The sequence below is a fragment of the Lolium perenne genome, chromosome 6 (genome assembly GCF_019359855.2).
Source record: "Lolium perenne isolate Kyuss_39 chromosome 6, Kyuss_2.0, whole genome shotgun sequence".
Taxonomy (NCBI): Eukaryota; Viridiplantae; Streptophyta; class Magnoliopsida; order Poales; family Poaceae; genus Lolium; species Lolium perenne.
In genome coordinates this window covers 95,997,038-96,011,218 of record NC_067249.2, presented here as the reverse complement: position 1 = coordinate 96,011,218, position 14,181 = coordinate 95,997,038, and positions in this window count along the sequence as shown.

Genomic DNA, 14,181 nt, shown 5'->3' with positions numbered 1-14,181 from the left:
AGTGCTGTTTGCCACGCACTACCTAGCAGGACCAGCAAGAGCTTGGTGGACAAGCACCCGTGCCATGAACGCGGGACAGTTTATGACTTGGACTGATTTCAAGCTCAAATTCAGCAAGTACCATGTGCCCCCGGGTCTGATAAAGAAGATGAGAGATGAATTCCGTGAACTGAAGCAAGGCCGGATGTCTGTGGTGGAATACCGCGACAAGTTTCTCACACTGTCAAGGTACGCCCCGGATGAGACCGACACTACTGAGAAGAGGAAGGAAATATTCCTGAACGGACTGCATGATGAGATGCAGACTGTGTTGATCAACATCCCCTTCGCCGACCTCGAAGCCCTTGTTGACTCCGCCATCCAAATGGAAGGCAAACTGTACCAAGCCAGCGAGAACCGCAAGCGCCGCATGATGAACCAGAGTGGGTCAAGCCACCCCCAGAAATATCGCCCTAGCTCAAGCGGAGGTTTCACTCCGAGAAACAACAAGCCACCGATGCAGAACTCGCGCCCCGGTTATCAGAACCGGAGTGGAGGAAACTCGAGGCCAGGAGGCCACTACAACAACAACACCAACAGCAACTACAACAACAACAACAACTACAACCGCGCTCCGCCGAGAGCCCCCAACCACAACAACAGCAACAACAACACCAACACCGCACCAAGGACCGGGAGCAATGCAATCCCCGTCGCGAACAAGCAGGACAAGACCACCATCACTTGCTATGAGTGTGGTGTAGTGGGGCAGTACTCCAATGAGTGTCCCAAGAGGCTCGCCAAGCTCGTAGGCAACCCCGCACCACCAGCTCAGCAGCAACGCCGTGTCTCCACCGGCAAGAAGTTCGCCCCCAACAACCCGAACAACCGCGGAGGTCGCCTCTACCACATGAATGCTGAGGAAGCCCAGGAAGCACCTAACGTGGTGCTGGGTATGTTCTCTGTTAACTCAATACCAGCAAGAGTGTTGTTCGATTCTGGGGCATCGCATTCGTTCGTTACAGAAGATTTTGTGTGCACTAGTAAGATTCAACCAATCAGCTTGAAACATGTCATGGTAGTTCAAATACCTGGATCAACAACTAAAGCTAGAAAATTTTGCAAAGATGTACCCATCAGAATCCATGAAATAGACTTTTATGCAAACTTGATTGTTCTGGGAACAAAAGGATTGGAAGTAGTCCTGGGTATGGATTGGATGGCGAAACATCATGGATTGATAGACTGCGCCAAGAAGGCCATCACCATGACAAGTAGCACCGGAATAATAATAGAACACTTGTCTGAAAAGCTACCTTAAATTTCACCGCAACCAACGTGTAGCTAAGCCAACTCTGGATCAAATCAGGGTCGTTTGTCGATACCCTGATGTGTTTCCGGATGATCTACCCGGTATGCCCCCGGATCGGGATATCGAGTTTATCATCGAGTTAATCCCTGGAACAGGACCTATAGCCCAGAGAGCCTATAGCATGAACCCCGCAAAGTTGATGGAACTGAAGAAGCAACTGGATGATATGCTGTACAAAGGTCTGATTCGACCAAGTGCGTCGCCTTGGAGATCACCAGTTTTGTTTGTGGATAAAAAGGACGGTGCCACTCGTCTGGTTACGGATTATCGTAAGCTTAACGATGTCACCATCAAGAACAAATATCCCTTGCCGAAGATAGAAGATCTGTTTGACCAGCTAACCGGTGCCCAAGTATTTTCAAAGATTGATCTGAGGACAGGTTACCATCAACTGAAGATCCGAGCAACAGATATTCCCAAGACTGCCTTTACCACCAGATATGGACTATATGAGTACAATGTCATGTCCTTTGGACTGACCAATGCCCCCGCTTACTTCATGAATCTCATGAATAAGATCTTTATGGAATTCCTGGATAAGTTTGTCGTTGTCTTCATCGACGACATCCTTATCTACTCCAAATCCGAAGAAGAACATGAGCAACATTTGGAAGTGGTACTAGAAACCTTGAGGCAGCACAAGTTGTACGCCAAGTTTAGCAAATGTGAGTTTTGGTTGAAAGAAGTAGGATTCCTGGGACACATCTTGTCTGCAGGAGGAATTGCTGTAGATCCCGCAAAAATCAAAACCGTTGAGGAATGGAAAGCCCCAACCACCCAGACTGAAGTCCGAGCATTTCTGGGATTAGCGGGATATTACCGCTGATTCGTTGAAGGATTTTCAAGCATCGCCAGACCAATGACTCAACTGCTGAAGAAGGACCGGAAATTTGACTGGAATGACAAATGTGAAGAGAGCTTTCAGCTACTCAAGCTCAGATTAACCACAGCCCCAATATTGATCATGCCCGATGTCACCAAACCATTCGATGTCTATTGTGATGCATCCAAGACTGGTCTTGGATGTGTGTTGATGCAAGAAGGCAAAGTGATATCTTACCTATCAAGGCAACTGAAGCAACATGAACAGAACTATCCAACTCATGACTTGGAGTTAGCAGCCGTAGTGTTAGCCCTGAAGGTTTGGCGCCATTACCTCATGGGTAATCGATGCGAGATATATTCAGATCACAAGAGCCTGAAGTACATTTTCACCCAGAAGGAGCTGAACATGAGACAGCGCAGATGGATTGAATTAATCAAAGATTACGACATGGAAATTCACTACCACCCCGACAAGGCCAATGTGGTAGCGGATGCCCTGAGCAGACTGCCGTGTCAGTTGAACTCCATGATCGCAATAGAGCAACCAAGCCTGTACCAAGAGTTTGAACAATTCAGACTAGAGCTAGTGAGCGAAGGATTCCTCGCCAGCATTGAGCTCCAACCCACTTTGATGAGCCAGATAAAGGAAGCCCAGAAGGGAAATGCCAGCATTGACGAAATAAAGAGTCAGATAGCTGCAGGAAAGGCACCAGGATTCACCGTAGATGATGAAGGAGTTCTTTGGTACAACGAACGCCTTTGTGTACCGTCAGATTCAGAGTTGAAGCAAGTCATTCTGAAGGAAGCTCATGATACACTGTATTCCATTCATCCCGGAGGAACCAAGATATACCAAGACCTGAAAGAACAATTCTGGTGGCACGGAATGAAGCGAGAGATAGGAAGCTACATCGCCAAGTGTGATATCTGTCAACGAGTCAAGGCAGAACATCAACGACCCGCAGGACTGTTGCAACCCTTACAGATTCCAGAGTGGAAATGGGATTCTGTCGGTATGGACTTTATCACAGGATTGCCCAAATCTAGCCGAGGAAATGACTCCATTTGGGTAGTCATCGACAGGTTGACCAAGGTTGCACATTTCATCCCTGTCAAGACCACATACCAAGGCCCAAAGCTAGCTGAGTTATACATCTCCAGAATAGTCAGCCTGCACGGAACCCCGAAGTCAATTGTGTCAGATAGAGGATCACAATTCACCTCAAGATTCTGGCAGAAAGTGCATGAAGGACTAGGAACCCGACTAAATTTCAGCACAGCTTATCACCCACAGACTGACGGACAGACCGAGAGAGTCAACCAGATACTGGAAGATATGTTGAGAGCCTGTGTGCTTGAGTACGGATCCAAATGGGAAGACTGCCTACCATATGCAGAATTCTCCTACAATAATAGCTATCAAGCCAGCTTACAGATGGCCCCCTTTGAAGCCCTGTACGGAAGGAAATGCCGTACCCCTCTGAACTGGTCGGAAGTCGGAGATAGTCAAGTCTTCGGCCCCGATGTTCTCCGCGAAGCCGAAGAAAAGGTGCACAAGATCCGCGAGTACCTCAAGACCGCCCAGTCACGACAGAAGAGCTACGCCGACAAGAGACGCCGAGAGATGACATTCGAGATCGGAGATTTTGTGTATCTCAAAGTCTCACCCCTCAAAGGAATGCAGAGATTCCAACTCAAAGGAAAGCTCGCCCCCAGATATGTCGGACCATTCAAGATTCTGAGTCGCCGAGGAGAAGTCTCATATCAGCTGGAATTGCCGGAAGAGATGTCCGCCGTACTGATGGCGTGTAACTCACACGTTCGTTGGGAACCCCAAGAGGAAGGTATGATGCGCACAGCAGCAAGTTTTCCCTCAGAAAGAAACCAAGGTTTATCGAACCAGGAGGAGCCAAGAAGCACGTTGAAGGTTGATGGCGGCGGGATGTAGTGCGGCGCAACACCAGAGATTCCGGCGCCAACGTGGAACCTGCACAACACAACCAAAGTACTTTGCCCCAACGAAACAGTGAGGTTGTCAATGTCACCGGCTTGCTGTAACAAAGGATTAACCGTATTGTGTGGAAGATGATTGTTTGCAGAAAATAGTAGAACAAGTATTGCAGTAGATTGTATTTCAGTATAGAGAATTGGACCGGGGTCCACAGTTCACTAGAGGTGTCTCTCCCATAAGATAAACAGCATGTTGGGTGAACAAATTACAGTTGGGCAATTGACAAATAAAGAGAGCATGACCATGCACATACATATCATGATGAGTATAGTGAGATTTAATTGGGCATTACGACAAAGTACATAGACCGTCATCCAACTGCATCTATGCCTAAAAAGTCCACCTTCAGGTTATCATCCGAACCCCCTCCAGTATTAAGTTGCTAACAACAGACAATTGCATTAAGTATTGCGCGTAATGTAACTAGTGACTACATCCTTGAACATAGCACTAATGTTTTATCCCTAGTGGCAACAGCACATCCATAACCTTAGTGGTTCTTGTCACTCCTCCAGATTCACAGAGGCATGAACCCACTATCGAGCATAAATACTCCCTCTTGGAGTTACTAGCATCAACTTGGCCAGAGCATCTACTAATAACGGAGAGCATGCAAGATCATAAACAACACATAAGCATAGCTTTGATAATCAACATAACAAGTATTCTCTATTCATCGGATCCCAACAAACGCAACATATAGGATTACAGATAGATGATCTTGATCATGTTAGGCAGCTCACAAGATCCGACAATGATAGCACAATGGGAAGAAGACAACCATCTAGCTACTGCTATGGACCCATAGTCCAGGGGTAGACTACTCACACATCACACCGGAGGCGACCATGGCGGCGTAGAGTCCTCCGGGAGATGATTCCCCTCTCCGGCAGGGTGCCGGAGGCGATCTCCGGGATCCCCCGAGATGGGATCGGCGGCGGCGGCGTCTCTGGAAGGTTTTCCGTATCGTGGTTCTCGATGCGGGGTTTTCGTCACGGAGACTTTTATAGGCGACAGGGCAGGTCAAGAGGCGGCACGGGGGCCCCACACTACAGGCCGGCGCGGCCACGGGGGGGGGCCGCGCCGCCCTATAGTGTGGCCCCTCCGTGGCCCCTCTTCGTCTCTCCTTCGGACTTCTGGAAGCTTCGTGAGAAAATAGGCCCCTGGGCTTTGATTTCGTCCAATTCCGAGAATATTTCCTTACTAGGATTTCTGAAACCAAAAACAGCAGAAAACAGAATCGGCACTTCGGCATCTTGTTAATAGGTTAGTTCCAGAAAATGCACGAATATGACATAAAGTGTGCATAAAACATGTAGATAACATCAATAATGTGGCATGGAACATAAGAAATTATCGATACGTCGGAGACGTATCAGCATCCCCAAGCTTAGTTCTGCTCGTCCCGGCAGGTAAAACGATAACACGTATAATTTCTGGAGTGACATGCCATCATAATCTTGATCATACTATTTGTAAAGCATATGTAGTGAATGCAGCGATCAAAACAATGTATATGACATGAGTAAACAAGTGAATCATAAAGCAAAGACTTTTCATGAATAGCACTTCAAGACAAGCATCAATAAGTCTTGCATAAGAGTTAACTCATAAAGCAATAATTCAAAGTAAAAGCATTGAAGCAACACAAAAGAAGATTAAGTTTCAGCGGTTGCTTTCAACTTGTAACATGTATATCTCATGGATATTGTCAACATAGAGTAATATAATAAGTGCAATAAGCAAGTATGTAGGAATCAATGCATAGTTCACACAAGTGTTTGCTTCTTGAGGTGGAGAGAAATAGGTGAACTGACTCAACATTGAAAGTAAAAGAATGGTCCTCCATAGAGGAAAAGCATCGATTGCTATATTTGTGCTAGAGCTTTGATTTTGAAAACATGAAACAATTTTGTCAACGGTAGTAATAAAGCATATGCATCATGTAAATTATATCTTATAAGTTGCAAGCCTCATGCATAGTGTACCAATAGTGCCCGCACCTTGTCCTAATTAGCTTGGACTACCTGGATTATCACCGCAATACATATGCTTTAACCAAGTATCACAAAGGGGTACCTCTATGCCGCCTGTACAAAGGTCTAAGGAGAAAGCTCGCATTTGGATTTCTCGCTTTTGATTATTCTCAACTTAGACATCCATACCGGGACAACATAGACAACAGATAATGGACTCCTCTTTTAATGCTTTAAGCATTCAACAACAATTAATTCTTTTCTCATTAGAGATTTGAGGATGTTTGTCCAAAACTGAAACTTCCACCATGGATCATGGCTTTAGTTAAGCGGCCCAATGTTCTTCTCTCACAATATGCATGCTCAAACCATTCAACTCAGTGTAGATCGCCCTTACTTCAGACAAGACGAACATGCATAGCAACTCACATGAAATTCAACAATGAATAGTTGATGGCGTCCCCAGTAAACATGGTTATCGCTCAACAAGCAACTTAATAAGAGATAAAGTGCATAATTACATATTCAATACCACAATAGTTTTTAAGCTATTTGTCCCATGAGCTATATATTGCAAAGGTGAATGATGGAATTTTAAAGGTAGCACTCAAGCAATTTACTTTGGAATGGCGGAAAATACCATGTAGTATAGGTAGGTATGGTGGACACAAATGGCATAGTGGTTGGCTCAAGTATTTTGGATGCATGAGAAGTATTCCCTCTCGATACAAGGTTTAGGCTAGCAAGGCTTATTTGAAACAAACACAAGGATGAACCGGTGCAGCAAAACTCACATAAAAGACATATTGAAAACATTATAAGACTCTACACCGTCTTCCTTGTTGTTCAAACTCAATACTAGAAATTATCTAGACCTTAGAGAACCCAAATATGCAAACCAAATTTTAGCATGCTCTATGTATTTCTTCATTAATGGGTGCAAAGCATATGATGCAAGAGCTTAATCATGAGCACAACAATTGCCAAGTATCACATTACCCAAAACATTTATAGCAATTACTACATGTATCATTTTCCAATTCCAACCATATAACAATTTAACGAAGGAGAAACTTCGCCATGAATACTATGAGTAGAAACCAAGGACATACTTGTCCATATGCTACAGCGGAGCGTGTCTCTCTCCCATAAAGTGAATGCTAGGATCCATTTTATTCAAACAAAACAAAAATAAAAACAAACCGACGCTCCAAGAAAAAGCACATAAGATGTGATGGAATAAAAATATAGTTTCAGGGGAGGAACCTGATAATGTTGTCGATGAAGAAGGGGATGCCTTGGGCATCCCCAAGCTTAGACGCTTGAGTCTTCTTGATATATGCAGGGGTGAACCACCGGGGCATCCCCAAGCTTAGAGCTTTCATTCTCCTTGATCATGTTGCATCATACTCCTCTCTTGATCCTTGAAAACTTCCTCCACACCAAACTCGAAACAACTCATTAGAGGGTTAGTGCACAATATAAATTGACATATCCAGAGGTGACACAATCATTCTTAACACTTCTGGACATTGCATAATGCTACTGGACATTAGTGGATCAAAGAAATTCATCCAACATAGCGAAAGAGGCAATGCGAAATAAAAGGCAGAATCTGTCAAAACAGAACAGTTCGTATTGACGAATTTTAAAATGGCACCAGACTTGCTCAAATGAAAATGCTCAAATTGAATGAAAGTTGCGTACATATCTGAGGATCACACACGTAAATTGGCTTAATTTTCTGAGTTACCTACAGGGAGGTGGACCCAGATTCGTGACAGCAAAGAAATCTGGAACTGTGCAGTAATCCAAATCTAGTACTTACTTTTCTATCAACGGCTTAACTTGGCACAACAAAACTCAAAACTAAGATAAGGAGAGGTTGCTACAGTAGTAAACAACTTCCAAGACACAAAATAAAAACAAAGTACTGTAGGTAAAACATGGGTTGTCTCCCATAAGCGCTTTTCTTTAACGCCTTTCAGCTAGGCGCAGAAAGTGTGTATCAAGTATTATCGAAGGGTGGTACTTCTACAGCGGGGTGTGGGCTTTTCTCAACCAGGCATAGTATATTAGATACATAAGTTTCAGCATCTCCCTTTTCATTAGTCTTAGGCGTGCTACTCTCATCAAACAAATTTTCAGGAACTAGCCAAGCATAGTTATTTTCTAATGCATCATTCATAGCTAAGAGCTTACATGGTATTGGTGCTTTGATCTCCCCTCCATCATCAATATTATTAGTGTATCTTATTCTATCCATATCCATTTTTTCAAGGAGACTAACAAAATTAGTTGGAGAACCAAGCATATTAAATTTAGCAAACACCTTTCTAGCTTCTCTTGCTAGACCACCAAATTCTCTAAGAAGGGTTTCTAATACAAAATCTTTCTTTTCCCCTTCTTCCATATCGCCAAGTGTGAAGAACATGTGTTGGATTATAGGATTAAGATTAACAAATTTAGTTTCCAACAAGCGAACTAAATGCGCAGCAGCAATTTCATAGGTAGGCGCAAGGTCTACCAAGTGTCTATCTTCAAAATTTTCAATAGTACTAACATGATTGAAAAATTCTTCTATATTATTTCTCCCAACTATAGACCCACGTCCTACCGGTATGTCTTTTGTGGTAAAATTAAAAGGAAACATGATGAAATAAGTAAAGTAAATGCAAGTAAACTAATTTTTTTGTGTTTTTGATATAGCAAACAAGATAACAAGTAAAGTAAAACTAGCAACTAATTTTTTTGTATTTTGATTTAGTGCAGCAAACAAAGTAGTAAATAAAACTAAGCAAGACAAAAACAAAGTAAAGAGATTGAGAAGTGGAGACTCCCCTTGCAGCGTGTCTTGATCTCCCCGGCAACGGCGCCAGAAAAAGAGCTTGATGGCGTGTAACTCACACGTGCGTTGGGAACCCCAAGAGGAAGGTATGATGCGCACAGCAGCAAGTTTTCCCTCAGAAAGAAACCAAGGTTTATCGAACCAGGAGGAGCCAAGAAGCACGTTGAAGGTTGATGGCGGCGGGATGTAGTGCGGCGCAACACCAGAGATTCCGGCGCCAACGTGGAACCTGCACAACACAACCAAAGTACTTTGCCCCAACGAAACAGTGAGGTTGTCAATCTCACCGGCTTGCTGTAACAAAGGATTAACCGTATTGTGTGGAAGATGATTGTTTGCAGAAAACAGTAGAACAAGTATTGCAGTAGATTGTATTTCAGTATAGAGAATTGGACCGGGGTCCACAGTTCACTAGAGGTGTCTCTCCCATAAGATAAACAGCATGTTGGGTGAACAAATTACAGTTGGGCAATTGACAAATAAAGAGAGCATGACCATGCACATACATATCATGATGAGTATAGTGAGATTTAATTGGGCATTACGACAAAGTACATAGACCGTCATCCAACTGCATCTATGCCTAAAAAGTCCACCTTCAGGTTATCATCCGAACCCCCTCCAGTATTAAGTTGCTAACAACAGACAATTGCATTAAGTATTGCGCGTAATGTAACTAGTGACTACATCCTTGAACATAGCACTAATGTTTTATCCCTAGTGGCAACAGCACATCCATAACCTTAGTGGTTCTTGTCACTCCTCCAGATTCACAGAGGCATGAACCCACTATCGAGCATAAATACTCCCTCTTGGAGTTACTAGCATCAACTTGGCCAGAGCATCTACTAATAACGGAGAGCATGCAAGATCATAAACAACACATAAGCATAGCTTTGATAATCAACATAACAAGTATTCTCTATTCATCGGATCCCAACAAACGCAACATATAGGATTACAGATAGATGATCTTGATCATGTTAGGCAGCTCACAAGATCCGACAATGATAGCACAATGGGAAGAAGACAACCATCTAGCTACTGCTATGGACCCATAGTCCAGGGGTAGAATACTCACACATCACACAGGAGGCGACCATGGCGGCGTAGAGTCCTCCGGGAGATGATTCCCCTCTCCGGCAGGGTGCCGGAGGCGATCTCCTGGATCCCCCGAGATGGGATCGGCGGCGGCGGCGTCTCTGGAAGGTTTTCCGTATCGTGGTTCTCGGTACTGGGGTTTTCGTCACGGAGACTTTTTATAGGCGAAAGGGCAGGTCAAGAGGCGGCACGGGGGCCCCACACTACAGGCCGGCGCGGCCAAGGGGGGGGGCCGCGCCGCCCTATAGTGTGGCCCCTCCGTGGCCCCTCTTCGTCTCTCCTTCGGACTTCTGGAAGCTTCGTGAGAAAATAGGCCCCTGGGCTTTGATTTCGTCCAATTCCGAGAATATTTCCTTACTAGGATTTCTGAAACCAAAAACAGCAGAAACAAAGAATCGGCACTTCGGCATCTTGTTAATAGGTTAGTTCCAGAAAATGCACGAATATGACATAAAGTGTGCATAAAACATGTAGATAACATCAATAATGTGGCATGGAACATAAGAAATTATCGATACGTCGGAGACGTATCACGTACACAATGTGTTTCACATCTCACTGCTTCGGAAGTGCCTAGAAGTGTCGGAGAAGACCGAAGTATTCAAGAACATCGACCACAGAGCCATTGATATCAACAAGGATCTAACCTACCGCGAAGTGCCGATTCGCATCCTTGAAGAAGCATTCAGGACCACCCGCACCAGAAGTATCAAGTTCCTGAAGATACAATGGAGTAATCACACCGAAGAAGAAGCAACTTGGGAACGCGAGGAAGACATGAAGAAGGAATACCCAGATCTCTTTAGTACCTAGTTTTTCTCTAGATCTCGGGACGAGATCTTTTGTAAGGGGGAAGGGTTTGTAACGTCCCAAGTTTTCAATAAAAGAAACAAGAGAGAAATTCAAGAATCCAAAAATTAGAGCCAACAAAAACTTTTTCTCATCATATAGGACTATGCATATTAGCTCACCTTATTAATTTATTTGAGTGTGCTTTTGCCATGATGCTTGTTTGTGTGTTACTCTCATTCTAAAAACCCTAGCAATGATCACTTGATCAACCAAAGTCAAATAAAAGTAAAATAGAAAAGAACTTCTAAAAATCAACTTCACACTCACATATGGCCTATGCCATTTTTACAAATCTTTGATCTAGGCCATTTTGGTTTGCACCATTAGTTGTAAATGGATACTAAACACTTATTAACACCTTTGGAATCAAACAAACACAATTCAAATCAATTTTGAATCAAAATTGAGCTCACATATGATTATGGTCATATGTGCCATTTTTAACCTGATACCCACTTTGAGCCCCTGGTTTTTAACTTTTCACTTCTACACTTTGTCAACTCTTTGCACCTCATCCAAGACAACATCAAGCACTTCAACTTTGCCCAAAACCACCACCCCAAATTCCTTATCAAATTCAAATGAGAATCAAGCAAAGTTGGAACAAACTCACATATGCAAGATCATATGCAAAATGTGATTTTGCATCTCAATTCTATTTTGATCATCACCACCACCAAAATGCTCCATTTAATCTATGATTACACTCCACCAAAAATTTTCTCAAAATTCGAAAATTATTTTCTTGCGGGCATTACCACAAACACCTGGCAGGCAGGGTGAAAAATGAAGCCCATGCTGAAATTTTACATTGGACTTGGTCCAACCCTGACCCTCTCTGCACCCCTGGAACTTCACCACACCCATCAGCACCAGTGCCAACCCCTGCCACCCCTCCACTTGCTCACCATGGTCAAAACCATGCCATGCCGTGGCATGGCATGCCACCACCATGCCACTCTCACCCCTAGCCATCTCTGGCCCGAACCACCATGTCCTGGACGTTCTCCGTACTCTCCTGAGCCAGCCCGTGCTTCCCCTTGGTCACCACGACGTCTGCACGCGCCAGCATCGACGTGGCCAGACGCGCCCAGATGTGCACACGCACGCGCCAGGGCACGCACGGCGAGCGCCCTGGACGCGCCAGAGCGTGACGACGCCGGAGCCCCTGCGCCACCTCGACCTCTCCTCTCAACGCCAGTCGACGCAGGACAAGTCCCTGGATCGCCTGGACACGCCCATTAGCCCGCGGGAACGCCGCAGACGACGACCGCATCCACGACCGACCGCCATGCCCTGCGCGCTCCCGTCAAGCTCACCATCGCTGCAGAGCCCCTGCCGCGCCACGATCACGCGCGTCAGCTTCGCCAGGACACCAGCCACCGTACGCGCCCACGCCTTGCCCCTTCGCGACCTTGGAACGGCGACGACGACGACGACTGCCGCTCCGCCCCACGGCCACCTCCCGCGCCTATAAAAGGGGAGCCCCTCCCACTGAACTGAGCACGCCAACACCTTCCTCTCCTCACCACAGCTCTCCTCGACCTCTCAATTGAATCAATTAGCCACCCCACTGCTCCAATTGCAAGATCGCCGCCGCCGCCAGTACACGGAGTTCGCCGGAGCAGGAGGCCGCCGTTGGAGACGCAACTGCTTCCAGGCGCTTCCTCATCCACTCCAACGTTGCTGCGCACATCGCCGACGACCGCCGGAGCTCCGACGAGCTCGCCGACCCCCTACCGCCGTCGCAGTGAGTTCCCTTCTCGCCGTCGACGACGACGCTCCCCAACCGTCCGATCCTCGCCTAATCCCACGGCGCAGGCCTGCGCGTACCGCTTCGGTCGTTATGACCCGCTGACGCATGGGACCTGCAGTCAGACGGCCTGCTCGCGCTGAACGCGAAGTGGGCCGGCCCAAATCCTTTTTCTCTCTGCAGCCCAGCTAGTTTCCCGCGCGAGCCCACCTGTTCAAATTCAAATTTCCAGAATAAATAAAATATACAATCTGATGCCAAGTTTAAAATTCAATAGGGACAAATCTACTCGACCAAATTTTACAAACTTGATATTGTTGGAAAGCTTAGGATTTTATCTACACAATGCCACTGGATAGAACCCTAGATCTATTGTGGAATTAAAGTGACAAAATAAACAAGGCTGGGACTTTTCTGCCTTATAATAATTCTTAAAAATCAACCATAAATGCTTTTCAGTTAATTCCACCTCCAATAATTCACATTTCACTTATAGTAATTGTTTTTACAAAAATATGCCATGCTTACTTTGAATGATCATGGCTTAGTTGATTTAAATGACTTTATGGCTATTTCTAGTCAAAGATATTGTCCAAAACTATTAAGAAATCTTATGAGAGAGTTTCTCTCATTTAAATCTTGTCACCACCAATTCCAAATGAAGTGGAGACTCTGGTCAATTAGGTCTCATAAGAAGTGTTGGTGATATTAAATCCTTGTTATGCAAAAACTAAATAGTATGAGGTGCTCACCTCATTTAAATCATTTTCTCAAAATGATAAGTGTGAAGAGGTTGACTTGGGTCAACCTAGGTCACATATTATGCATAAGAGAAATTAAATCTTAATAAGATAATGAGAGGAAATTATTTCTCTGAATAATTCAAAGTAACATTTAAGTTTAGTATGAGAGGAAATTATTTTTCTTAAATGATAAAAAGAACACATCCATCCACCCAATATTAGTGTATGATGCTAGTTTAAAGTGTGTAGCTCATGAGTGTGCTTAGTTTAGTAAATTAGTTTGGTGTGATGATTGTGTACTCCGTATTCGTAATTTAGACGCTAGTACCGAGGAGTACCAGGAGGAGGAGGAGGTCTACTTCCAAGGAGAAGAAGACCACTTTGACCAATTCCCCAACCAAGGCAAGATAATACTCTTGCAAAGTGCAAAGCTCACCATGAGCAAGGCATTACCCCATTTACTTTATGCTTATGATCCTATTTCCCAGTTTTACTTTACAAGCTTTAATTACTTTTGGTTTATCAAAGTATTTTTGATTTATTATTCACTTGATTAGTATTTGGATTAGTACATGAGTATCAACCTTAGCCTAGAAGCAAAGCAAGTACTTAGCACACCTCATACATAGTTGCTAGTGCTAAATTAAAAATGACTACTCTAGATGGGAACATGTGTTTATGAAATGATGATGGTGAAAACCTTGGAATGATGAATCATTTC